The sequence below is a fragment of the Mixophyes fleayi genome, chromosome 7 (assembly GCF_038048845.1).
Source record: "Mixophyes fleayi isolate aMixFle1 chromosome 7, aMixFle1.hap1, whole genome shotgun sequence".
NCBI lineage: Eukaryota > Metazoa > Chordata > Amphibia > Anura > Limnodynastidae > Mixophyes > Mixophyes fleayi.
Window position 1 is genome coordinate 102,111,082 of NC_134408.1, and position 26,831 is coordinate 102,137,912.

Genomic DNA, 26,831 nt, shown 5'->3' on the forward strand with positions numbered 1-26,831 from the left:
GAACATCACCAGCAACATGGTCCACTTAGGCTGCACAGACTACGTGATTTAAGAACACATTTGAAAAAAGGACTCCCTCTCATATATACGTATGTGTGGTTTTTTTTTATTTGGTTTTTTTAATTTTTGATAAATTGTTTGTATTCATGACTCATTCTAGGGGACTCAGAGTATGGTTGTCATTCCTGGTTAATGACACATCTGTTTAATCCACAGACTCATGCCCAACACATATATAATGAGGAGCACACATCCACTAGAGGTGTTTTTATGTCTTTGGGATTTTTTTCTTCTATATGCATTATTTTCTGTGCAAACTCCATGTAGTGGCCAGTCTAGTATCAGCTTAAACTGAACACTCAGGCCTCCATAGTTAGCTCTCAATGCACCATGGGTAAATGACAGGGGCTCACCATCTTAAATCTAACATGCTAAGTCAGAGATGCAGTATATTCCTCCCCTTAGCTCAGCATCCTTTGTGAGATTTCTTTCAGGTTGTATAGTTATGTCATGTTTTCATGTTTGCATTATTTTATACCTTTTCATATTGTGATTTTATTCTATTATCCATGTATTACAGTTTTAACACTTGATCTCACATGTTCATTACTACTTATATAAACACTATTCTTCAGTTTTAACACCGATCTTCACATCTAGACCGAATTATTAAGTAGGAGTGGTCATTCTGTCTACTGATTATACTAAGGCCAAAGGGAAGTTTATAGTTTATAGTGAGGACAGAAGAGGTGTGATAAAAGGTACCTTTTGGCTATTGAAGACCAGATTCAGGTGCCTTGATCAATTTGGTGATGTGCTTCTAAATGCCCCAGCTAAGGTGACTGATATTGTGTTCTCCATACTTGCCAACTCTCCCGGAATGTCTGGGAGACTTCTGAAATTTGGGTCGGTCTCACGGACTGCCGGGAGAGCAGCCAAGTCTCCCGCATACCACAACTGCCTAGCCTATATGACGCTATTTGCTGTGAATCGCATCATTTTGGCCCTGCCCTGCGACAAACCATAATTTCCATCGCAGTGGCAGGGCCAAAATGACGCGTTTAGCCACGCCACCTCCTGCCCTCTAGTCACGCGCTTCTCCTGGAATACACTTGCCGAAAATAGGCAAGTATGGTGTTGTCGTGCTGTGTTCAGCGCTTAACCAAAATATACCCCTACCATTGTCAATAGACAGTGAGGAAGCAGGGGAGCTCATAGCATCAGCTGATGTAAAAAATACAGAGGCAGGAGGGGGGAGGCAGGTCAGAGAAAGGCTAATTGAGAGGTTTTTCTGGTGAGTATGCCGTATCAGTAACGTTAAGATTGTATTACATTGCATTACACTGTATTTAATGTTTTGTATATATTTTTGTAGATTCTTCATCAGGACTATGTGAATTCATTCTCTTCCAACAACTAAAGGGTATGTGTATGCGCTTTAAAATAAACTTAACCTAAATAAAATACAGAGATGCTTTATTAATTATATTTTTTATAACATTAAATACATAAATAAAGATGCTTTTAATGCATACATAAAATGCGTTTTTATAGTCTATCTTACTTGCATACACATGTTTTGTTATAGTTAGTGGCATATGTGTAGTTTTTAAAACAAAGTCTATGTTATGTCAGTCATTACTATTAGTGGGCACTTAACACATGCCCTGTAGCTGGCGCCAATGATACAGCTTACACCTAGGGTACTTACCATAAACACAGTGCTTGGGCCGGCCGCGTCTGCTTTGGAACAGCGTTGGCACACCCTTACTGGACATGCTAGTTCGCCCCTTCCCTCCCGTGTTCCACCCCTCAAGCCGTGTCAATTGCTTTCGGACATAAGTTGCTTGCAATTAAGTTCTTTGGCGTAAGGTGCATTGCTGTGTGTGTGCAGAGCTATTTCACACAAGATTCTTTACGCAAATGGACAGACATGAATTAGGCCCTTTCTCTTTATGTAAGCTGTTTATAAATCTGCTTCAGTTATTCTTTTTCTGATAAGATTCTTTTTTTTCTTTTTAAAATGTTGATTTGCTGTCAATAACATGAACTTGCAGATTTTCTTGATGCTGTGTATTACCATATTTTAAATAACAATTCACTGATTAAATGGTATATAATGATGGGCTCTGCATGGGAGAGGGGAGAGAACATTTCCTTACATTGGTATATTTATGTCAGTTCACATCTCTCACAGCCCTATATATTGTATAGTCAGCTCTGAGTACATAGTATGCCCTCCAGTATAGCAGAGCCCGACAAATATATAGTATACTCCCCATCAGTATATAAACCCCTTAATATTTTTTTAACACCCACGGTAGTGATAACCCCAACTCAAAGTAAAGTATAGGGAATCTAAACTGTAATAATAATTATCCCCTTAACAATGTGTGAATTATTTTACTATAACAGTCACGTGAGCTAAAATGCACAAATTGTAAAGTTTTGTTTTATTTTAAGATTTCTTTTATCATTTTTATCTTTTTCATTATTTATTTGACTTTTCTTCTGTTTGGCCATTGTGTGACCTTACACTACACGGTTAAAAGCAGAGAGAAGTGTTGAAAGGAACGCATGTAAAATTTGTAAACCAGCCAGAGATGATTTCCTGAAAAACTCAGCCCATAAATTTGCAATGCATGCCAGACAAATACTGCCTTGGGACACTTCACGAGTGCAAATCTTTGACAGTACAGAAGGCTTTCTTGATGTAGTTAGCATTGTCGGAATCTATTATCAAAATGTTATTATAATAAATGCCATGTTCATTAACAGTTTTGACGACAGACTGGGCTCCTGTTGAATAATTAACATCTTTAAGAAAGGTAACATCTGCTAGGGAAGATTCAGAAGGATTTTTACATCATAAAATAAAACCTGGCCTTTGCATAAACAAATAGTACACAAGAGTATAGTGTGTTATCTTCCACTTTTGCATGTCATGTATAATATATACCATATAAGTAGCAGTAATGATAGAATTTGTCAACAATAAAACTAATTTTTTCAGTTTTATTATTATACAACAGTACTACATTACTTGCACAAATATATACATAAAAAGTCAAGATTTCCATGACACCAAGATAGTATAATGTTTACAAACAATTTCATGTGACTTTGCTCAAATAGTTAAAAGTAGAAAATACTGGACTCTCATACTCTACTCATAAACCACTACTTCGTCCATTCACACCACCCACATCTGTTCCAAATAAATCAATACCTAACACTGCAACATACTATTTACATCCACATATCAAGGGGAACTCTATTATGAATGTGACCTCCATGCAGAGACTGTGAACTAAGTTGGGAAGACTGTAACTCTTTGTCTAGGATGAACTGCAAAGCAAGGAAACACATGCTCCCCTACAATTGCAGACAACATTCTTCCTTGAATTTCCACTAGAATGCACAGATGGAGTAAACATTAGCTCGTATTCTATGGTGTAGATATCATAGATTGTTACAGCAACAACATATTCAATTAAATTGAGATTATGTGATAACAATTTCTCGATTTGGTATTAACTGAACAGTAAGGTGAACTGAATGCTTCAAATGGTGCAAATGGTTGGCTACCAGAATCATGCTACAAGGCTTATTTAAGTCAAGTATGTTAGAGACAGACATGGTCATAATAAGGTTATCTACAAACATCCTTTGCTCACACTATATGTGAACACTATAATAAATGTACAAAAGGAAGAGAATACCCAATAAGCTTAACCAAGGTACCTGAATTTGTGCTATGACATAGGTCTCCTAAATAATCCCTGTGATATTGCTGCAGGTGACCTGGAGCTTGTTACAGTGGCTGATTAGAATATAAAAGTGCTTAGGGCAGTAGCCCATGGTAAAAAGAGGGTCCAGTACTTCTGGACTCAATGGTACAAATATAAGAAGAGATAACGTGAGCTTGGGGTGCTCACATAGATAACCGAACAATATTACTAATAGAACCCACCACATACCACGTTTACTTTTCCAATTTCAAGTACCACTTGGTAACGTTAAAAGTCTAAGCTGGACATAAACAACTGGCAAGAAGCTTTATAAGCCCTGTTGTACCAAGATTGTCTATGACAATGAGCAAAAATTTTTTAATTATTGAACAAATATTATGACAAACCCACTTGCACCACACAAAATGGTATCATCTAATATATATATATATATATATATATATATATATATATATATATATATATATATATATATATATATATCTTTTACATATCTTTGGTCCTTGACCACAACGTTTAATGAGGTGGCTTTTGCTCCATATAGGCTGATTTTACAGGAGAAGCAAATTAATTTGCATACATACACCAATGCATGAAAGCGTAAAATTTGACTCTTGTAAATAAATGCAGACTTAATATACTTTCTATATGCTTAAAAAAGGCAGGTCACATTAAGACATTATATTTAATGTGTTTAAATAAAAATATAATTTATGTAATATATTGGCACAAGGCTACACAAGTTTTAATGGTCTTTGCAGTTGGCTGGTCTCTAGATAATTTTTGGTGATCCTGCACATTTGCATCCATACATTTAAACCCTCTTCTTTCTATAATTAGTTTTTTTAATACATATATTAGAATCTAACAAGTAGTATATTAGGAGAAAAAAGCCAAACATCAAATAAATTAGTTACATAATTAGTAAAGTTGAAAGAAATAAAAATATATGAAGTTCAATATTTCTAATTGCCTTGATCCATAGAAACTCACAACAAAACCTTTAGTGTTAATATTATTAAGCACTTGGGCCATGGGTTAAATTCTGACCAGGGCAGTATCTGTGTTGAGTATTCATGGATTTTCTTTGGGTGCTCTATTTTCCGCTCACAGTCCAAAAACATACTGTTAGGTTAATTGGCTTATGACAAAATGGACCCCAGTGTGTGTGTGTGTTTATCTGGTAGGGAATTTAGACTGGGCTAGGGACTGATGTGAACGATTGTGTTATATGGTGTCACTATACAAATAAGCAATAATAATACTCTAATCCAGGGGTGTCCAACCTTTTAGCTCCCCCGAGCCACATTGTAAGATGACGAGATGGTTTGGGCCACACATAAAATACACTAACACTAACGATAGCTGATCATCCAAAAAACCATAGAAAACATAGTATATATATATATATATATATATATATATATATATATATATATATATCTATATATCTCTATATCACTTTTTTTTCAAATCCCCCTCTACTTACCTTTCAATCTCCCTGTTCAAATCCTCTCTAGTTATTATACTATAATCACTTTTTGTATTGTTTCCATGCAATATCAATAAAATGCAAATCCAAAGAGAATAATATATAATGCCCCATTAGTATTACAAGTAGAAGTATGTAGCAGGGAGAGAAGGTCTGTGATGCTCCAGGACCAGGTGATTTTATGCACTGGTCAGCGTCGCTTGAAATAAAAAAAAAAATCCCCCTTAACTTACCTTATAATCGGCTTGTTCTCCGATCCTCTTCTCTTCTTTTCTCCAATTCTCTGCTGCTGATTGTTCTTCTTGAGCGAATGACTCCTCTGTGCTGTGCTCCGCAATGGATGTCGGGCGTGATGATGTCACGCCCCACATGCACTGCGAGCGCCGCATGGAGGAGGAGACCAGGAAGGGAGCCGAGCGCCAGCTGACATGACCGCGTGACCGCAAGGTAAGTATTTTCTTTTCTTTTTTTTTTTTTTTTTTTTTTTGCAGGATTTTTTTTTTCCCATGAACAGCGCTGCCCCCTTCCCACAACCAAAACTCTGCTGGGCCACATTTATAGCCGTGTTGGGCCGCATGCGGCTCGCGGATTGGACAAGCCTGCTCTAATCCATTTTTATATTCTGTCAGTGAATTTGTCATTACTACCTCATGTGGTGTTACGAGCCGCGGCGGTGCCCAGCCGCCGCGACTCACTCACCTGCGTCCCGGCCGTCGCTATGGCGACCGGGACGTCACTTCCGGCCCTGACCCGGCCGGTGCCGGGGCAACGAGAAGACGCTTCAGTGCTGCGTCCCGGCAATGAGAGGAAGCCGGGCGCAGCGCTCACCATGTTCTAGCCGGTGGGCTAATTAATGCAGCCTATTAATTATGCTGGGGGCTGTGTCTAATTCAGAGCTAGGCTCTGATTGGTGGCCACTGGTATTTAAGGCAATGAGGTCTGCTGCCTCATTGCCGGTTATAGCTCCTGTGTTCCAGTCTGCTAACCTGCTAGTTCCTGTCCTGTATCCTGATATCTCTATTTGACTCCCCGTGTATGACCCTTGGCTTTGATTTGGACCTTGCTCGTGTTTCCTGTGACCCTGATCTTTGGCCTGTTTACCCGTTCTGCTATTTGCCTGTGACCCCTGACCTCAGCTTGTTCATCGATACTGTTGTCTGCTGCCGGCCCTTGACCTCTGCGTGGACCTGACTCCTCTTGCCTGGGTTCTCCCCAGCTGGTACGCACTTCACGACCCTCTGTCAGTCTGCGGCCCAGTCTGTCCCCACCATCAGGGGCTCCAGTGAACACCTGACTGGCAGAGTAGATTCCGGGTTGTGTTGTGCCGGCTGGAGGGGTTCTTAACATTATAACCGGCTCACTCACGGAGACGAGGTTGGAATGGATGCAAGTGGATCCTCACCATCTCCGGCACAAGCCCTAGCAGCCCATGTTGAGTCCTTATATCAGATGATCCAGGGATTGGCTGAGCGTCTGTCTGTTCAAGAAGAAGCCGCAAAAGTGTCACAACCCACTCCAAGTTCCGTCTGTGAACCTAAGATGAACTTGCCGGATCGCTTCTCTGGAAATAGGTCCCTGTTTCGGAATTTCAGGGAGAGCTGCAAGCTCTATTTCCGATTGAGACCCCGCTCCTCCGGGTCAGAGCATCAAAGAGTCGGGATTATCATTTCCCTTCTACAGGGTGACCCCCAGTTCTGGGCGTTTTCCTTGCCGCAGACCAGTCCTGCCATGCAGTCAGTAGACGCTTTCTTCGAGGCGTTAGGTCTACTATATGACGACCCGGACCGTACTGCCTCCGCTGAAACTCATCTACGGGCCTTGAAACAAGGCCGACGCTCGGCAGAGGAATACTGCGCTGAATTCCGTAGATGGTCACCTGATAGTGGATGGAATGATCCTGCCTTGCGGAGTCAGTTCCGTCTTGGCCTGTCGGAACAGGTCAAAGACTCTTTGGTGCAGTACCCATCTCCTACCTCTCTGGAGGATCTGATGCACCTCTCCATTAAAATCGACAGGAGATTTAAAGAGCGGAAAATCGAAAAGGAGACATCATCACCTCTATCCGGCTTCATTCCTGTTCCCACGGATGGTGAGGAACCCATGCAATTGGGGGCGTATCGTCTCTCCCCTGAGGAAAGAGACAAGAGAAGATCACAGGGCCTATGTCTCTATTGCGGCACAAAAGGCCACTTCTCCCGTTCCTGCCCGAATAAGCCGGGAAAAGAGCATGCCTAGGGAACTAGGGGAAAGTTCACCTAGGTCTGCAGATTGTCTCCCCGAAAAACGCCGTATTGATCCCTGCACAGCTCATGTTTAGTGCTCGTTCAATGGACCTGTCCGCCTTCGTTGATAGTGGAGCTGCAGGCAACTTCCTGGACATCGGGTTCGCCCGCGCTGCTTAAATTCCGATGGTAAAACTCAAGTCCGCTATTACTGTCTGTGGATTAGATGGAGGTCCGTTACCTGGTGGCAAGATTTCCTGTGAGACCTCGCCACTACAATTAAAAATCGGAGCTCTCCATTCAGAGTCAATAACCTTCCTTCTTATCGATTGTTCATCAGTTCCCTTGATCTTGGGCCACCCATGGCTTTCCCGTCATAACCCTGTCATGGACTGGGTAAAAGGAGAAATTGTCCAGTGGAGCTCTTACTGTACACAGTCCTGCTTGTCACTGCCCCTGCGGGTGATTCAGTCTATTCCGGAGCAGCTTCCCTCACAATATCATGAGTTCTGGGATGTGTTCTCCAAGAAAGCTGCTGACACCTTACCACCTCACCGTGACTTTGACTGTGCCATCGAGCTTATTCCTGGTTCCAAGTTGCCTAAGGGTCGCCTGTACTCTCTCTCTGGTCCGGAGACCAAGTCCATGCAGGAATACATTGAAGAAAATCTGGAGAAGGGCTTCATCAGGCCATCTAAATCTCCCGTAGGAGCAGGATGCTTCTTTGTATCCAAAAAGGACGGAGGACTAAGACCCTGTATTGATTACCGGGGATTGAATCTTATTACAATCAAGAATACCTATCCCCTTCCGCTCATCTCCGTATTATTTGATCAGCTGAGAGGTGCTACTGTCTTCTCAAAAATCGATCTTCGTGGAGCGTATAACCTCATCCGTATCAAGGAGGGAGACGAGTGGAAGACGGCATTCAATACGCACTCTGGCCATTATGAATACTTGGTTATGCCATTCGGTCTTAGCAATGCACCTGCAATATTCCAGGACTTAATCAATGAGGTTCTTCGGGACTTTCTTGGTAGTTTCGTGGTCGTCTATTTAGATGATATCCTCATCTATTCCAGATCTCTGTCTGTACATCAGAATCACGTTAAACAAGTTCTACGAAGACTGCGAGAGAACCACCTTTACGCCAAACTAGAAAAGTGTGAGTTCGAGGTGCAGAAAGTATCCTTTTTAGGTTACATAATCTCTTCTGAGGGATTCTCCATGGATCCAACTAAGGTTCAGGCTATTCTAGATTGGGTGCAACCAAACAACCTTAAGGCGGTGCAGAGGTTTCTGGGCTTCTCCAATTATTATAGAAGGTTCATTCCAGGTTTTGCGGACATCGTGGCTCCCATTGTCGTCCTAACCCGTAAAGGAATGGATCCAACTAATTGGTCGCCTCAAGCAGTAGCCTCATTCGAAAGCCTGAAAAAAGCCTTTGTCTCTGCTCAGGTCCTTAGACACCAGGATCCAGCTAAATCATTTGTTCTTGAGGTCGACGCCTGACGTCGGTGCTGGGGCTATACTATCACAGAAGGACCCTCATACTAATCGTCTACACCCGTGTGCCTATTTCTCCCGCCAGTTCTCTTCAGCAGAAGCCAACTATGATGTCGGGAATAGGGAACTGTTGGCAATCAAATGGGCCTTCGAGGAGTGGCGACATTGGCTGGAGGGTGCTCCACATCAGATCTCTGTCATTACCGACCACAAGAACTTGCAATATATACAATCGGCCAAACGTCTAAATCCCAGACAGGCCCGTTGGTCGTTATTCTTTACCCGGTTCAATTTCCTGATCACCTATCGACCGGGTTCCAAAAATGTCCGGGCAGATGCTCTGTCCAGAAGTTTCTTGGCACACCACGTTCCAGTTTCGAACCCAGAGCCTATTATTCCTCCTTCCATAATCCATGTTGGATTAACCCAAGATCTGAGTATCACACTTCAGAGATTCCAGAAATTAGCCCCTGATACTACTCCGGAACAACGTCTTTTTGTTCCAGTCCATCTAAGGAAGGCGGTTCTTGCAGAGGCGCATAATAGTAGGTCTGCTGGACACCCTGGAGTTTATAAGACGCTGGAGATCCTTTCCCGTACGGTCTGGTGGCCATCCTTGTCCGCTGACGTCAAGAGTCATGTCCTCTCGTGTGAAATTTGTGCCAGGAACAAAGTCCCCAGGACTCGCCCGTGGGTCAATTGCTTCCATTGCCCATTCCTGCAAAACCTTGGACACATTTGTCCATGGATTTTATTGTTGATTTGCCACCTTCTGCAGGACATAATACTATTTGGGTTGTGGTGGACCGTTTCAGTAAAATGGCACATTTCATCCCATTAACCAGGCTTCCTACAGCTCGAGATCTGGCCATTCTCTTCATACAACATGTTTTCCGGCTCCATGGACTTCCTTCCGATATTGTTTCTGATCGTGGTTCACAATTCATAGCACAATTCTGGAAATCCTTCTGCACCCTCCTCGGAATCCGGATCAGTCTGTCATCTGCATACCACCCTCAGTCTAACGGGCAAACTGAAAGGGTTAACCAAGCACTTGAACAGTTCCTCCGATGTTATTCCTCAGAATTCCATGACAACTGGTCATCTTTGCTGCCTTGGGCAGAGTTTGCCTACAATAACTTATCTCACTCATCTACTCAAACTTCCCCGTTCTACTGTAACTTCGGTTTCCATCCCAGGTCTAATTCTCTGTACTCTCTCAAATCTGCTGGTATTCCGGAGATTCATTCCACAGTTGCTGATCTGAAAGTAATTTGGGGGAAAGTTCAGTCCTCCTTGAAAAAATCCTCATTGTCGGCCAAAAAAATTTCGGATCGCCGCCGTACCACCTGCCCATTCAAAGTGGGCCAGAAAGTATGGCTATCAACTAGAAATTTTAGGCTCAGACAGCCTTGTAAAAAACTAGGGCCTAAATTTATTGGGCCGTTCATGATTACCAAACAGATCAATCCGGTAGCTTTTAGATTGAAGATTTCTAGTTCACTAAAAATTCCGAACACATTTCATTGTTCATTGTTGAAGCCGGTATTGTATCCTAGCCAATCCTCAACTGTGCCTGGGGGAAGTTCGAGTAAGCCACTATATGTGGTTCAAAGGATTTTAGATTCCAAAAAAGTGCAAGGACAGGTGCACTTCCTGGTGCAGTGGAGGAACCGCGGGTTAGAAGAGCGATCTTGGGTTCCGCGAAGACAACTCCATGCCCCTAAACAATTGAGGGAATTCTTCAGGAGGTTCCCAAGAAAACCTGGACGTCGGGGTCCCTCGACCCCTCCTCAAGGGGGGGTACTGTTACGAGCCGCGGCGGTGCCCAGCCGCCGCGACTCACTCACCTGCGTCCCGGCCGTCGCTATGGCGACCGGGACGTCACTTCCGGCCCTGACCCGGCCGGTGCCGGGGCAACGAGAAGACGCTTCAGTGCTGCGTCCCGGCAATGAGAGGAAGCCGGGCGCAGCGCTCACCATATGTCCTAGCCTGTGGGCTAATTAATGCAGCCTATTAATTATGCTGGGGGCTGTGTCTAATTCAGAGCTAGGCTCTGATTGGTGGCCACTGGTATTTAAGGCAATGAGGTCTGCTGCCTCATTGCCGGTTATAGCTACTGTGTTCCAGTCTGCTAACCTGCTAGTTCCTGTCCTGTATCCTGATATCTCTATTTGACTCCCCGTGTATGACCCTTGGCTTTGATTTGGACCTTGCTCGTGTTTCCTGTGACCCTGATCTTTGGCCTGTTTACCCGTTCTGCTATTTGCCTGTGACCCCTGACCTCAGCTTGTTCATCGAAACTGTTGTCTGCTGCCGGCCCTTGACCTCTGCGTGGACCTGACTCCTCTTGCCTGGGTTCTCCCCAGCTGGTACGCACTTCACGACCCTCTGTCAGTCTGCGGCCCAGTCTGTCCCCACCATCAGGGGCTCCAGTGAACACCTGACTGGCAGAGTAGATTCCGGGTTGTGTTGTGCCGGCTGGAGGGGTTCCTAACATGTGGTACACAATTTCACAGCGTATACACTTTTATAGTAAAGAACTCCTATTCGCATGGTAAAACTGTCTTTCTACCATTCACAAATAATGATCCCTCGTCCTCTCTATCATACACTTCAAGGGCCCCTAAGTGTAAGTAAGTGAATGTGGGCATTGCCAGTTTGGGCATAATTCCTTTCTATTGTTGCATACCATAACTAGGCCCAAAACATCCGACTAGACCCTATACTGATGTCTTGGTATAAAATAAATTGAGGGAACACCACGGGGTATAATTACTAAACTGCTGGTTTGAAATAGTGGAGATAATCAGATTACAGCTGTCATTTTGTAGAATTTACTGAAAAATTGATAACTAATATATATATCTGATTAGTTGCTATAGGGAACATCTCCACGTTTTAAAACCCGCAGTTTATGAAATATACCCCCAAGTGTTAGTTGCATATATTGTTGAAAGAGTATATTGACAGACTGGGAAGACCATAGTTGGATATTGTTTAAATAATATAGTGTATTGCATCTATTGTTGATTATCATTGTATTCCACATTATCTTTGACCTTTGAATTTTTACCTTAACTTACCTACCTCCCCATCCACCCACTCCACTCTTCCCCACTTCTAAATACATGTATCACTTTGGCTTACCCCTGCCATGCATGCTCTGTACTTGTGCTATGGATGAGATGGGCAAGAGTTTTCTGTGGTAAACCCCTGTCAAATGAAAACATGTCTGCTCCCTGGTGAGAGATATAATCTGAAGAGACCTGGGTAGGGGCACTGAAGACACCGATTGTAATTGAACCCACACTCACCACAAAACACTACCTGGGCAGAGGCTACATAAGTAATATATAATTGATACTTACTTATTCTTTTATTTACCTCTTCCAGGGAGAGGTTTTTTTTTTGTAGAAACTGCACCCTGGATGCCGCAGTCTCAAGGGCCACCCATTTTGTCAATCACCCAGATAGCGGTGTTGCTTCTGGAAAGCACGCCAATGGCATCAGAAAAAGGGACATATCAAATATTGACAGGCATAGCGGGTGGGTAAAGGGCACCAGTACGCTGCTGCCAAACAATGGGAATGCTTTGCAAGGCATAATACTAGTGCCTGGCAAATACAAAAAAAAGAAAAGTAGCCATTAAAAAAACAATGTAATTGTCCAAGGACTAATACCTACCATGCATAACCAATTGTGCATAATTGCAGTTGGCTGCCAGACAAAATCACTTGCAGAATTAGTATCAGTAATGATTGATGGCATGGCAGGATAAGAAAAAGACATATTCATAAACCACAATAATGGCCTTATAAGTACAAAATCCTTTAGAAGTGAAGAAAAAAAGGAACAGATTTGTATTTTGGCAAGACCACGTTGCATTGGAAGGGGAGATATAGTTAAAATGTGGGGACAGATTTATAGTAGGGTGGGGCATGTTCTCGATGAACTTAAATTTTAGGGTAAAAATTAAACTAGCATTTATTTTCATGCTACATGAAAAAGCAACTAACATTTTCTTTGTGTTCAAAATAATAATTTGTAAAAAAAATAATGTAAAATCCTTTCTAAAATGCATTGTACATGGGTGCATACTTACCTCACCCCTTAACAACAGCAATAATGCTGTCAGCATGCTCAATGATGTCATCAGCTGCAACCGCCTTCTTGCTTCATCATCATTGGCTGCTGTTGGTGTGAAGAGGAGTCGTCATCAGGCAGGGTCGGGAACCAGCTCCTTCGGAATAGTCACGTCGGGGTGAGTCTTGTCGTTCTTCTCGGCCTCGATATGCCGTACCACATCCATTTTGAGTTGGTGCTATACAGGTCCCTGCAAGCCCAGGCTGTCATTAACAGTCTGGGCATGCTAGTGCTTGCAGTACTATAATACATAGTATATAGTACACCAGCATACCCATGGCAGCCAGAGCATTGCTGTGACCTGTAGTGCTCCAATCCAAAACTTATATAAGCTACACTCCACATTGACACCACAAATTGTTTTTACAAATAAACAAATCCAGTAATATTTACCAACATCATATCCAAATCTTTTAATCTTTAATGGATCCAATTCTTCTAAGCTTTAAACCACAAAACAAATTCCAAAGGTCCTGTAACTCTCCATAAAAAAACACCATAACAAAATTCCAAACATGTTGTAAAAAAATCTTCTTATCTTGCAGCTTGAAACCACCAAAGTACTCTTCTGGAACTTGCTTGACAATAAAACAAACCATACCGATGACATAAATGTTGCCATGTTAAATTTGCTGTTCCCTAAAGGTCACTAGTACATTAGATCTAATATCTGTTTTATTACATAATACCACATCCAGTAGCATTCCATCTTTATTTGGTTTTTCTACCAGCTTCGGAAGATGGTTGTCTTTGAAATAAATTATAAAATTTACTCATTTTAAACTTGGTTATTTAACATGATCCATGGGGAGGATCACATTCTTTCTTGCCATCCTTTCATCCTGTAATAACAATTTAATTTCAGACAAATATTTATGATAGGCTTATAACAAACCCCAATCAGTACTTTACAGGCTTTTCTCCATGTATAAGTTCCATAAGGTTTCTACATAGTTGTAAAAAGGTGCTACCTGGGGTAGGGATACTAATAGTCTGGCAAATGTGTTGAAACTCAATTAATAGCGATATTTATTATTATCCCCGTCAACCAACTCCTTACAAAGGTAGTTCTGATTTCACCTCAGAATGATAGTTCTTATTTTCCCTTAAATCCAAAGGACCAATTTATATGATAAATGTATGCTTATATTTTCAAGAAAAGATGTAGCTTCATTTAAACTGTTTTGTATTCTTGCAAGTATCATCATCACAATCATCACCATTTATTTATATAGCGGCATTGTTTTCACAGCGCTGTACAGAGAACTAATTCACACCAGTCCCCTGCCCCATTGAAGCTTACAGTCTAAATTCTTTAACATACACACACATACAGACAGAGACTAGGGTCAATTTTGATAGCAACCAATTAACCTACAAGTATGTTTTTGGAGTGTAGGAAGAAACCGGAGCACCCGGCGGAAATCCACGCAAACACGGGGAGAACCTGCAAACTCCACACAGATAAGGCATGGTTGTGAATTGAACTAATGACCCCAGTGCTGTGAGGCAGAAGTGCTAACCACTTAGCCACCGTGCTGCCCAAGTATAAATCTACAAGTTAACCCGTGCATGATACTCATGCATTCTAGTCAAATCAAGCTACTTAAGGTGTTAAAAAGGTTCTTGTCATGCATTTGGGCCATAGCCCAGGCCTCAACCACCAACCACTCCCCACTGTCACCCCCGGCAACCACCAACCACTCCCAACTGTCACTTCTCCTTCAAGAAATATATATATATTTTAAATCTTTATAAACACTTTTAACAATTAACAAATTAAATTAACAAATTAAAAACATCTTAGTATACGAAATTTCAGCCCTTTCTGAATTTTTTTTTCCACACACACTAAGAATTTAGTAGGTCAGTGTATAACTCCGCCCAGCAGGTGGCGCTGCAGCTTGGTTTTATTTTTTCCACACACAGACAGACTAACACACGCCACTAGACATTTATATTATAGATAAATTCATAAGTATATGTAAATCTACAACGAATCCACAACTGAATTGACATAAACAAGAGTGGTTAATAAACTTTTATATGACAAGGTTAAGCATGACTTTTGTAGATGCCATCGTTGATTTTTTCAATGGCAAATAAACCAGTGTTCCATGTTGGCTAAGGCTTTCTGTCAGGGGTGGATTGGGAACTTAAAGTGGCCCTGGAAAAAATTCTTGAAGTGGCTCATGTGGGCGGGTCAAAATCAACTTTAGGTGGGGCCAGCACAAAAGTAGGCGGGATTTAGATGTACTGGAATTCGGTTGTAGTAACATTTAGGAAAACCTAAATGTGATGACTTTGGACACAGTGGGTCATTTCTAAAGCAAAGCAGGGAAAAAACTGTCAGTCCTGTGCTATAAAAATACATGAATCATTTTACATTATCTGTGACTGGTTTATGTCTCTGTGCTCAAACATCTTAGTTGCCTACTAACACATCTTTCCAAAATTCCCTTCATAGAAACATATCTGACTTTGTTTAATAAGTTTAACTATTACAAAAATTTTTGGCAGAATCCTATTTAATCAGTCTGCCAGAGCAGCATATGAGCACCTCACCGCATTGTTGCATCTTTTCCAGACATCATGAGCTGTAAAACTACCAGTCAAATCTCTCTTTTAATATATAAAAATGTGTACTGTGTGTTTCACAAAATGCATTAAAAATAATCCTTCTAATAAATGGCTATCCAGTGCGATCACAAGAAAGGTAAAATGCTTCAAGCATCTGCAAGAAAACACTTCTTTTGTAACAATTGTGTATGAGCCCTAAATGTGGCTAGTGATTGGTGGTGGCTTGATTTAATAACAGTGCAGGGAGGGTTGGCAGACAATGACATAAGTGAAGGGGAGAGCTATTCCAAGGGTTTGCTGGTGATATAGTAAGTGCAAAGGAGACAGGATTAATTATATTGTAAAGCGCTACGGAATATGTTGGCGCTATATAAATAAATAAATGATGATGATGATGATGATATTGTCAGTGCAATGGGGGCTGGCTATATGTTCAACAAAGTGATCTGAGAATGGAACCAATGCATGGTAGAAAGCAGGCAATGGATTCAAGGCGAAAACCACTAAAGTATCGCCAGAGCTGGAATAAGGCTCCGGGTGGGCCCGGTGCACTTAAGACAGTAGGGTTTTCATATATGGCAAATAAACAGACAAAACTGTGTGCACTTCTGTTAGGTACACACAGCTCTGCCTTCATGAGTAGTACAGTGTGAAGTGGGACATACCTCCCAACTGTCCTTTCAGTCAGACCAAATCCTAAGCGAGACAATCACCAAAATTCTGGACTGCCCAACCAGGTTCAGGACATTTGGCAGACTGTCCTGCTCTCTCCTACCTGTTATTGTCACTTTCACCACCCGTGACTGCTGGATCAGTTGCTGCTTCTCTGGATCGGGGAATGTTGGAGGCCCTATTTGGAAAAAAATGGGTACATGAAATTTAGAAAACTCCAACCATCCCTGGCATTTAATCAATAGCACCCACATTTAATAATTAGGCCTATTTCCCTCCCTCCAAATAGCCCCAGCATTAAATTAATAGCATTTACGTTTAATATAACCATTTTCCACAAACATCACGGCATTAAATAATTAAAATTCACATTTAATATATACCTCTCCTCCCCAAACCTAGCCCCACATTCAATTAATAGCCCCAAACCATCCCAGCATTAAATAAAAGGTCCCTTCACTCCATATTAATTTAATAGGCCCCAGTATTAAATGAAATTGCCCCACCAATAAATTAAATTGCCCCACCATCACCCCACAAATAATAGCACCCATTAAATAATTAGCGCCAACCTAAACTCCACCATTAAATTAATATCCTACCTCCCACCCATGAACTATTAAGACAGCCCCCCTCCCTTCCCTCATATCACACCATATATTGCATATCACACAATAGCAGCACCTCTGGTGAACAGAGGCACTGCAGATAATACATAAAAGTACAAGTCCAAAGTCCAGGAGGCAGGAGCTGCCAATGCAAGCAGCATGCAATGCATAAGGCTGCAGGCAGAAAAGGGGGAGAAGAGAGGCACAGTATGAAGTAAAAATGGGGAGAAGAGGGGGAGAAGAGAGGCACAGTATGGAGGAAAAAGAGGGAGAAGAGAGGCACAGTATGGAGGAAAAAGGGGAAGAAGAGGCACAGTATGGAGGAAAAAGGGGGAGAAGAGAGGCACAGTATGGAGGAAAAAGGGGGAGAAGAGAGGCACAGTATGGAGGAAAAAGGAGGAGAAGAGAGGCACAGTATGGAGGAAAAAGGGGGAGAAGAGAGGCACAGTATGGAGGAAAAAGGGGGAGAAGAGGCACAGTATGGAGGAAAAAGGGGGAGAAGAGAGGCACAGTATGGAGGAAAAAGGGGGAGAAGAGTGGCACAGTATGGAGGAAAAATGGGGAGAAGAGAAGCACAGTATGGAGGAAAAAGGGGGAGAAGAGAGGCACAGTATGGAGGAAAAAGGGGGAGAAGAGAGGCACAGTATGGAGGAAAAAGGGGGAGAAGAGAGGCACAGTATGGAGGAAAAAGGGGGAGAAGAGGGGCACAGTATGGAGGAAAAAGGGGGAGAAGAGAGGCACAGTATGGAGGAAAAAGGGGGAGAAGAGAGGCACATTATGGAGGAAAAAGGGGGAAAAGAGAGGCACAGTATGGAGGAAAAAGGGGGAGAAGAGAGGCACAGTAAGGAAAAAGGGGGAGAGGCACAGCATGAGAAAAAGGGGGAGAAAGGCACAGTATAAGAAAAAAGGGTGAGAGACACAGCATGAGGAAAAAGGGGAGGGAGAGAGACACAATAGGTGGGACAATTAATTAAATTAAGATGGGGTGGTTTGGGGAGAATGAGGTCCCTTTATTAAATGTGCCTATGAATTATTTAATGGCAGTGACGGTTGCGGGAAATAGGTATATTTCTGAAATGTAAATACTATTAATTTATTGCTGGGGTTGTTTGTAGGGAGGGAAATAGGTTTATTTATTAAATGTGAATACTATTATTTTAATGTTGGGGCTGGAGGAAGGCCTAATTATTAATCATGGGTGGTACTGATTTAATGCCGGGGGTGGCTGTAATTTTCTAAATGTACCCATTTTTTTTTCCAAATAGGGCCCCTAACATTCCAGGATCCAGACAAGCCGCAACTAAAGAAACCTGCAGCACAGGTGGTGAAAGTGAGAAGAACAGGTAGGAGAGAGCAGCAAAGTCTGTGAAATGTTGTGATTCTAGTGGAACAATCTCAATTTTTGGTGACTGTTCAATGGTGTACACAACAATGCAGTTTTTTTGTCTTTAGCAGGGTGGCCTGGCCATGCCCAATGATGCATTATCAATGGTATTTTAATTTGCGGTATCATTGCTAGTTTTAATGTGCATTATAAATTTTATTTTTAAAGTGCAGTATCATTGCTAGTTTTAGCGTGCGGTATCATTGCTAGTTTTAGTGTACGTTATCAATGGTATTTTTAATGTGTGATATCATTGCTAGTTTTAATGTGTGGTGTCAATACCCATTTTAATGTGTTGTTTTGATGATTGTTTTAATGTACAGTATTTTAGTTTGTGGAAGCAATGATTTTTCTTATGCAGACAACCTAAGCGAGCCCTCTGGGAGAGCTGTAAGTGTCATACTGTGGGCTGTAGGTGATGTAATGCAGGATGTGTCACTATGCCCTTAATTTTAGATCTAAGGGGCCCCCCTGTCTTAAGTGCCCAGTATGGAGGAAAAAGGGGGAGAAGAGAGGCACAGTATGGAGGAAAAAGGGGGAGAAGAGAGGCACAGTATGGAGGAAAAAGGGGGAGAAGAGAGGCACAGTATGGAGGAAAAAGGAGGAGAAGAGAGGCACAGTATGGAGAAAAAAGGGGGAGAAGAAAGGCACAGTATGGAGGAAAAAGGGGGAGAAGAGAGGCACAGTATGGGGGAAAAAGGGGGAGAAGAGAGGCACAGTATGGAGGAAAAAGGGGGAGTAGAGATGCACAGTATGGAGGAAAAAGGGGGAGAAGAGAGGCACAGTATGGAGGAAAAAGGGGGAGAAGAGAGGCACAGTATGGAGGAAAAAGGATGAGAAGAGAGGCACAGTATGGAGGAAAAAGGGGGAGAAGAAAGGCACAGTATGGAGGAAAAAGGGGGAGAAGAGAGGCACAGTAAGGAAAAAGGGGGAGAGGCACAGCATGAGAAAAAGGGGGAGAAAGGCACAGTATAAGAAAAAAGGGTGAGAGACACAGCATGAGGAAAAAGGGGAGGGAGAGAGACACAATAGGTGGGACAATTAATTAAATTAAGATGGGGTGGTTTGGGGAGAATGAGGTCCCTTTATTAAATGTGCCTATGAATTATTTAATGGCAGTGACGGTTGCGGGAAATAGGTATATTTCTGAAATGTAAATACTATTAATTTATTGCTGGGGTTGTTTGTAGGGAGGGAAATAGGTTTATTTATTAAATGTGAATACTATTATTTTAATGTTGGGGCTGGAGGAAGGCCTAATTATTAATCATGGGTGGTACTGATTTAATGCCGGGGGTGGCTGTAATTTTCTAAATGTACCCATTTTTTTTTCCAAATAGGGCCCCTAACATTCCAGGATCCAGACAAGCCGCAACTAAAGAAACCTGCAGCACAGGTGGTGAAAGTGAGAAGAACAGGTAGGAGAGAGCAGCAAAGTCTGTGAAATGTTGTGATTCTAGTGGAACAATCTCAATTTTTGGTGACTGTTCAATGGTGTACACAACAATGCAGTTTTTTTGTCTTTAGCAGGGTGGCCTGGCCATGCCCAATGATGCATTATCAATGGTATTTTAATTTGCGGTATCATTGCTAGTTTTAATGTGCATTATAAATTTTATTTTTAAAGTGCAGTATCATTGCTAGTTTTAGCGTGCGGTATCATTGCTAGTTTTAGTGTACGTTATCAATGGTATTTTTAATGTGTGATATCATTGCTAGTTTTAATGTGTGGTGTCAATACCCATTTTAATGTGGTGTTTTGATGATTGTTTTAATGTACAGTATTTTAGTTTGTGGAAGCAATGATTTTTCTTATGCAGACAACCTAAGCGAGCCCTCTGGGAGAGCTGTAAGTGTCATACTGTGGGCTGTAGGTGATGTAATGCAGGATGTGTCACTATGCCCTTAATTTTAGATCTAAGGGGCCCCCCTGTCTTAAGTGCCCAGTATGGAGGAAAAAGGGGGAGAAGAGAGGCACAGTATGGAGGAAAAAGGGGGAGAAGAGAGGCACAGTATGGAGGAAAAAGGGGGAGAAGAGAGGCACAGTATGGAGGAAAAAGGAGGAGAAGAGAGGCACAGTATGGAGAAAAAAGGGGGAGAAGAAAGGCACAGTATGGAGGAAAAAGGGGGAGAAGAGAGGCACAGTATGGGGGAAAAAGGGGGAGAAGAGAGGCACAGTATGGAGGAAAAAGGGGGAGTAGAGATGCACAGTATGGAGGAAAAAGGGGGAGAAGAGAGGCACAGTATGGAGGAAAAAGGGGGAGAAGAGAGGCACAGTATGGAGGAAAAAGGATGAGAAGAGAGGCACAGTATGGAGGAAAAAGGGGGAGAAGAAAGGCACAGTATGGAGGAAAAAGGGGGAGAAGAGAGGCACAGTATGGGGGAAAAAGGGGGAGAAGAGAGGCACAGTATGGAGGAAAAAGGGGGAGTAGAAATGCACAGTATGGAGGAAAAAGGGGGAGAAGAGAGGCACAGTATGAAGGAAAAATGGGGAGAAGAGAAGCACAGTATGGAGGAAAAAGGGGGAGAAGAGAGGCACAGTATGGAGGAAAAAGGGGGAGAAGAGAGTTTTAATGTGTGGTGTCAATACCCATTTTAATGTGGTGTTTTGATGATTGTTTAAATGTACAGTATTTTAGTTTGTGGAAGCAATGATTTTTCTTATGCAGACAACCTAAGTGAGCCCTCTGGGAAAGTTGTAAGTGTCATACTGTGGGCTGTAGGTGATGTAATGCAGGATGTGTCACTATGCCCTTAATTTTAGATCTAAGGGGCCCCTCTGTCTTAAGTGCCCCGGGCCCCCCGAAGCCTTAATCCAGCTCTGGGTCTATGGATGATATGCTTTTCTCAGCAGATGATAAATGTGAAATGAATTGCACCATTTGGGGGTCCATGGTTGGATTTTTTTTAATTCATATGAATATCTTCATCCCCACCAGCTTATATGGAACTTAAATATAGTTTAAATACCCTCGGAACTCATCATTTGAAAACTCTGGTTAATAGAGAATCATTTCCTGGATATTGAGAAATGGATCTGATTCCCTCTTATTTCCCTGACCCCTCTCTCTTTTTCATCTCTTAACCCCTATCTGTCCTTATGTTAGTTGTTGTTGACTTGTCATTTTTCTGAATACTTGAAACAAAAACTTATATAAATGCTTATATTACGTTCTGAATTTAATCCACTTAATATATATATCAGGAGTCAACTCGGAATGTGATTTCCATTATGCATTATATTTAATATTTTTGTTCTGTAAAACTCAATAAAAATTTGTTTCAGAAAAAAAATGTTTTGTATTCTTAATTAACATTCTAATTGTAAAACTCATGTATATTAAAAAACAGCATAACAGAGTATATTTATAGAAATGCAACAAGTTTTATAACTCTATTAACCTGGGTGATATAGAATAGATGTTCATACAACACATTACAGTTATTGTCTGTTTTGTACATATACAAGTCATTGTGTTTTTGTATTTAACACCTATTGTGTGGTGTAAGGTGTGTGTGAGTCAGTTTCATCTATTGTTGAAGGTGTGTGACTATATTGTGTGTGTGTGGGGGGGGGATAGACCCTCATGTTAGAATACATTTTAAGCATTCAAAACACATTTCACTCTTCCATCCATTTTACAACATCTCACACTATACATTTCTATTTATCTCACTTACAAACTTCTAATCTCAGTCCCATTCTAACATCTGCAAAAAATAGAAATGATACCATTTAAACTTCACACATACTGACCAAAACTCAAACTAACTTTTATGAACTTTCACAAGCCTTGCAGTTACACATTTTCCATTCACCTTCCACTGAAAATACACTATAATCAATTTTCATACTAACCATCCTCTAATATATATTGCCATCCAGGCCACTGCACATGTACACAAACCTCCATTCTATTAAACGTACAGGTTCCATCAGCTATGTCCTCTCAGATTGGGTGTAGGCATCAAAAGGGATCTAACTTGACTTATGTAACATGATATCAAACCTTTCTTTGGGGTCGAGTCAACCTTCCACAGGAAGTCACAGCATTTGATATGCAAATCTTGAGCTGCTACTCAGGTTTACACAAGTTTTACAAGCCTCAGCCATGATGTGGGAGGAGAGTTATGTGCAGAGTCACTTTTCTAAATCAAGTATGGCTAAATCTGAAGCTCATTTATTATATTACAAAATGGAATATCCTTATCAATAGTTATATTTTTTACATATATCCTTCTACTGGTCAGGTTTTTACGAATAGATAATCACCTTCTCATTTAATATTTTCCTATCCTTCCTATATCTATTATATCCTTCCAAATTCAGTGCCCAGCCATGGCTTTCATCCAGCCAAGCCTCAGCTGTACCCAATATGCCATGATCCTCTTCCAAAATTATTAATTCTAGTAAATTAATTTTGTTTGGAAATCTTCTTGCCTTTACCTCAAATTTGATATTTGTATTGCCACTTCTATTTTTATTAACCTCCCTATTGCTTGATCCACACTCCACCACCACCATTCCTACCTTATTGGTAGAAATGGTGGTGGTGGAGTTTCTATCTTTATCCACCACCCTCCCTCAATTCCCCATTTAAAACTTCCCTCTAACAATCTTCTCCCCCAGCACAGCTGCATCCTAACCATTGAGGTGTAGCTTGTCTCTATGGTAGAGCCTGTAGCCAAGAGAAAATGGGGTTAAGTTCTCCAACAACATAAAACCCTGCATTCTACACCAACTTCACAGCCACTTATTAACCTCATTAAGACCCATCCTGTATTTTAGGTATACCATATGGCACAGTTAACACAATAATATACCTTAAAGGTCCTTCTTTTAAGTTTATCTCTTAATTCTGTGAAATAATTTTTTGTCAGTGGTACCAATATATACCGTGTCCTCAGGCTCCTCCCCAGCCTCTAATAACAATCTATCAAACCAATCCACAATATGCTAAACCCTAGCACATACTAATTAAATCAGCCCATTTTTGGACATTCACTACATTTTTGGTGGTTAAAGGAAGTATCCTGCTGCAACAATATTACTCCTGAGCACACATTTCCAATATCAGCCAATTTAGCATATATGGTATGTTAGAAGCATTTGCACCTCCATATATTTTGGAGATCATACATTACCCCAACTGACTTCAAATGAACAGCACCTCCAGAGGCCAAAAGATAATATACATTAATTTTATGAAGCAATAACTTCTGAACAAAGCATCTCTTGGACATTGGGGTAGCTTAAAAATAAGTAATTTTCAGTATATGAATTTAGTAAATATTTATTTAGAGATAACATTTCTGTCCTGGTTTTACCACGACAGTCATGCAGTAACTTATATACCCACCGATAATTAAGAAAAATAAGTTTTCATTATTGGTATTATTTCAGATATGTTCAAGAAAGACAAGGGATAAAGTTAGGAAACAGTGAATGCAGTTTAATTTATTTGTGAATTCAATATACAAAATATGTGTGATTAGTGCTTGTAGATTTTTGCATTTTGATCCCTCAATTTTCTAAGTTAAGCCAGCATTTTAAATATGTATTTTTTTTTATTAAAAGCAAGCAGCTACAGATTGCAGTTTATCACTGGCACACACAAACCATCTTGCCAGCATAATTGGAATAAACAGTTTGGGAATTCTGTCTCACCAGATTGCAGCAGTAGCAGAGTAACTGTTCAGTAATGTATTCCTATCTCATCAGAGAATGGACTCCAGCTTGGAATTTTCATTTCCTCTTACCCTGTTCTTGCTTGGGTATAAATCTTGAAAGCTAGTTGACATCCTTTTTCAGGGATTGTAAAGAGGAAAATTGCTTGTGATTATTAGATAGTTTTCTGTGAGTAAATAATCTTATTATGCATTTCTTTCATACAATCCCTGAGAAATAAAAATAATGAATGCTCATGTATTCTTTCTTGTTCAATATTTGTCATACCTGCCAACCTGATTTTATTTTTACAGTGTTCTTACATTTCTACGGCTATAATTACAGCTGCATTTATCTTAATAACCTTAAGATAATTGCAACTTTAAATCTAGCAAATTTTATGGGTTTTATAAGTCTATACAGTTTACAAAAACACTCTTCCTAAAAGGTGACTATTAAAGACAGGAGTAAGTAATTGGACTCCTCTCTAAGAGGCATGGTTGACTTGTTTCTCCAGAAGTTGTGTCTGTAAAGGAGTTAAATGAGAACACTCCGGATCTGCCCCTCCAAGCTCAAGTGGATGCCAGTATAATATTCGCTGCACTCAAAACATGAATGCAAAAGGATTTACACAAACAGATTTACACCCTACTCTGAAAAAGCCCTTAGTACATGTGCTATGATTTGCATAGTATGGCTAAAACTTAAGTATTGCATAAAAGCTATGCCCTCGTAGATCACAATAAAGCTTAATACTTCTCAATAAAACCTGATTCGTTATCGTAATGCCATAAAATAGCCTCGGAGCCTACTATATAACCCTTTATGCTTCAGTTTAGACTTACATGCTATCAAATAGTCTTAAATTTATTTATAATAACTCATATTCTCTATACAGCTTCATATGCGTTATATAGACCACCCTGTCTCCTTATAACCTTGGGCTTTGTTTCCACTTGGGTCCATGGTCCTTGCAATAATCTCCAGCCAATATTTTACACTCAGAATAAGTCCTACTTGCTTGTAACTAGTTGTACTTCCTACACAAATTTAATTGGCTAGAATTCAACAGAAAGTACTCTCTTAGTATTTTGGAATCACAGTACTAATATGCACGGGGCACCTGTTTTTTTATACCATGTGATTACTCAAAAACTGATCAACAATTTTTTCTGTTGCCCCAGACAGTGCTGCAAAAAAGCACTGTGACTCCCTTTGTCTAGGTGGTAAAAACAGTTCATTACTAACAAGAGTTAGCAATAAGTAACTGTTATATCATGGCAATGGTATCACTATAAAATGTGATCCTATAGAGATTAAATATAAATATTAGTACTGGTATTACTTATATTAGTATACTCTTAGTCTATGACTCCACTTACAAGGACATTTTTCAATTGCCTCTGTTAAAGTTGCTGTAACTCCTTATTTCTAAGGAGAAATACAATATTGCTTGTTTTAACCCCAATAAATGTAAAAATTATACCTCTTAACAGTCCCGATTTGCAGAAAGCAGTGTGAGCTGTTGTAAAAAAGGCATGGGGGATACCTAGCAAGTATTAAGTCAGAGAAATACGGTACTCTCAGAATAATGCATTCTTTAAAATAATAATGTTTAAAAATGTTGATTACATTTTTAAATAAATAAAATTTTTTTTTTTTTTTTTTTTGCATTAGTAAAATTAAAGCCCAAATGTAGGCTTTCAGTTTCACTATGCATGCTCAAGCTGGTCGTGATCAGGGGACTAATGATAAATAAGCCCATAAATTCATGTCCACAGTTCTGTTTGCTTTCATTTCTAAACTATTAGAAGATGATATAGTAAATTTTGTTGGGGTGGCATTGTACATATTTTTATTATATTATATAATCTCTACATATCATCTTCCCTCCTTCCAATATCACCACCACTCTCAAATCTCCCTCATCTTCAATAACACCATCATTTTCCATCTTCAAAGCCTAGGTGTCCCACTTTTCTCCACTCTCTGCTTTATTTCTAGCATCCAGTCTTCCACCCAATCTTGTCACCTCCACCTTAAAAATATTGACAGAATAATCCTTTTAACACAAGATTCTACCAAATCTTTTATTCTCTCTCAATATCTCCCACCTTGAATATTGCAATCTCCTACTATTTGGCATCTTAAATACTCCAGCAAGACTGATCTTCCTCTCCACATCTGCCTCATCACTTTTGCAAATATCCTTTCACTGGCTTCCAGTGTTCTCCAGAATACAATTCAAATTACTCACCCTTACCTCAACATCACAACCCCTTCATAAATCTCAGATCTCATCTCAAAATACTCTCCCTCTCCCCTCTTAAAACAACCTCTGACTTGTGCCTCACTTCATTTCTGGTAGCCACCTACAAGACTTCTCATGTGGAGCAACCCACTTATGAAATGAGCAGCACGGACGCACTGTTGAAGGCTGAAAAAGCTACTACTGAAGGTAATTGGTTAGACATTATTATTTTATCTAACTGGATCAAGATTTATCCTCCACTCCTGAATGGCCAAAGGGAAAATATGGATCACTGGGTGTTTATGAACCTCTGCAGTAGATTGCATCAACAGGAGTTGCTACACTAGTTCACAAGCTGCCATTATTAATTTCTATATACTTATATATGTACAGACAATCAATTAGGTATATCTGAATCATTGCATTAGCTATTGGTTATTCATGCTGTTCAGTTTGCTTGTAAAATAATTTTTCAGTGAATACAGTTTACATATCCTGAATTATTTCAACAGGAAGCCGTATAAATATTGAATATATATATTATGTTAGA

General features: G+C 40.6%; 1 long non-coding RNA gene across 1 annotated transcript in view; it reads left to right on the forward strand.

Annotated features, from left to right (window-relative positions):
* Window positions 1–429: 429 nt before the first annotated feature.
* Window positions 430–26,831, forward strand: part of LOC142096994 (uncharacterized) — a 31,412-nt gene continuing 5,010 nt past the window's right edge. Inside the window, exons 1-2 of the long non-coding RNA XR_012678081.1 lie at window positions 430–478; window positions 1,376–1,423. This is a non-coding gene — a long non-coding RNA (uncharacterized LOC142096994). The remainder of the gene's footprint in view (window positions 479–1,375; window positions 1,424–26,831) is intronic.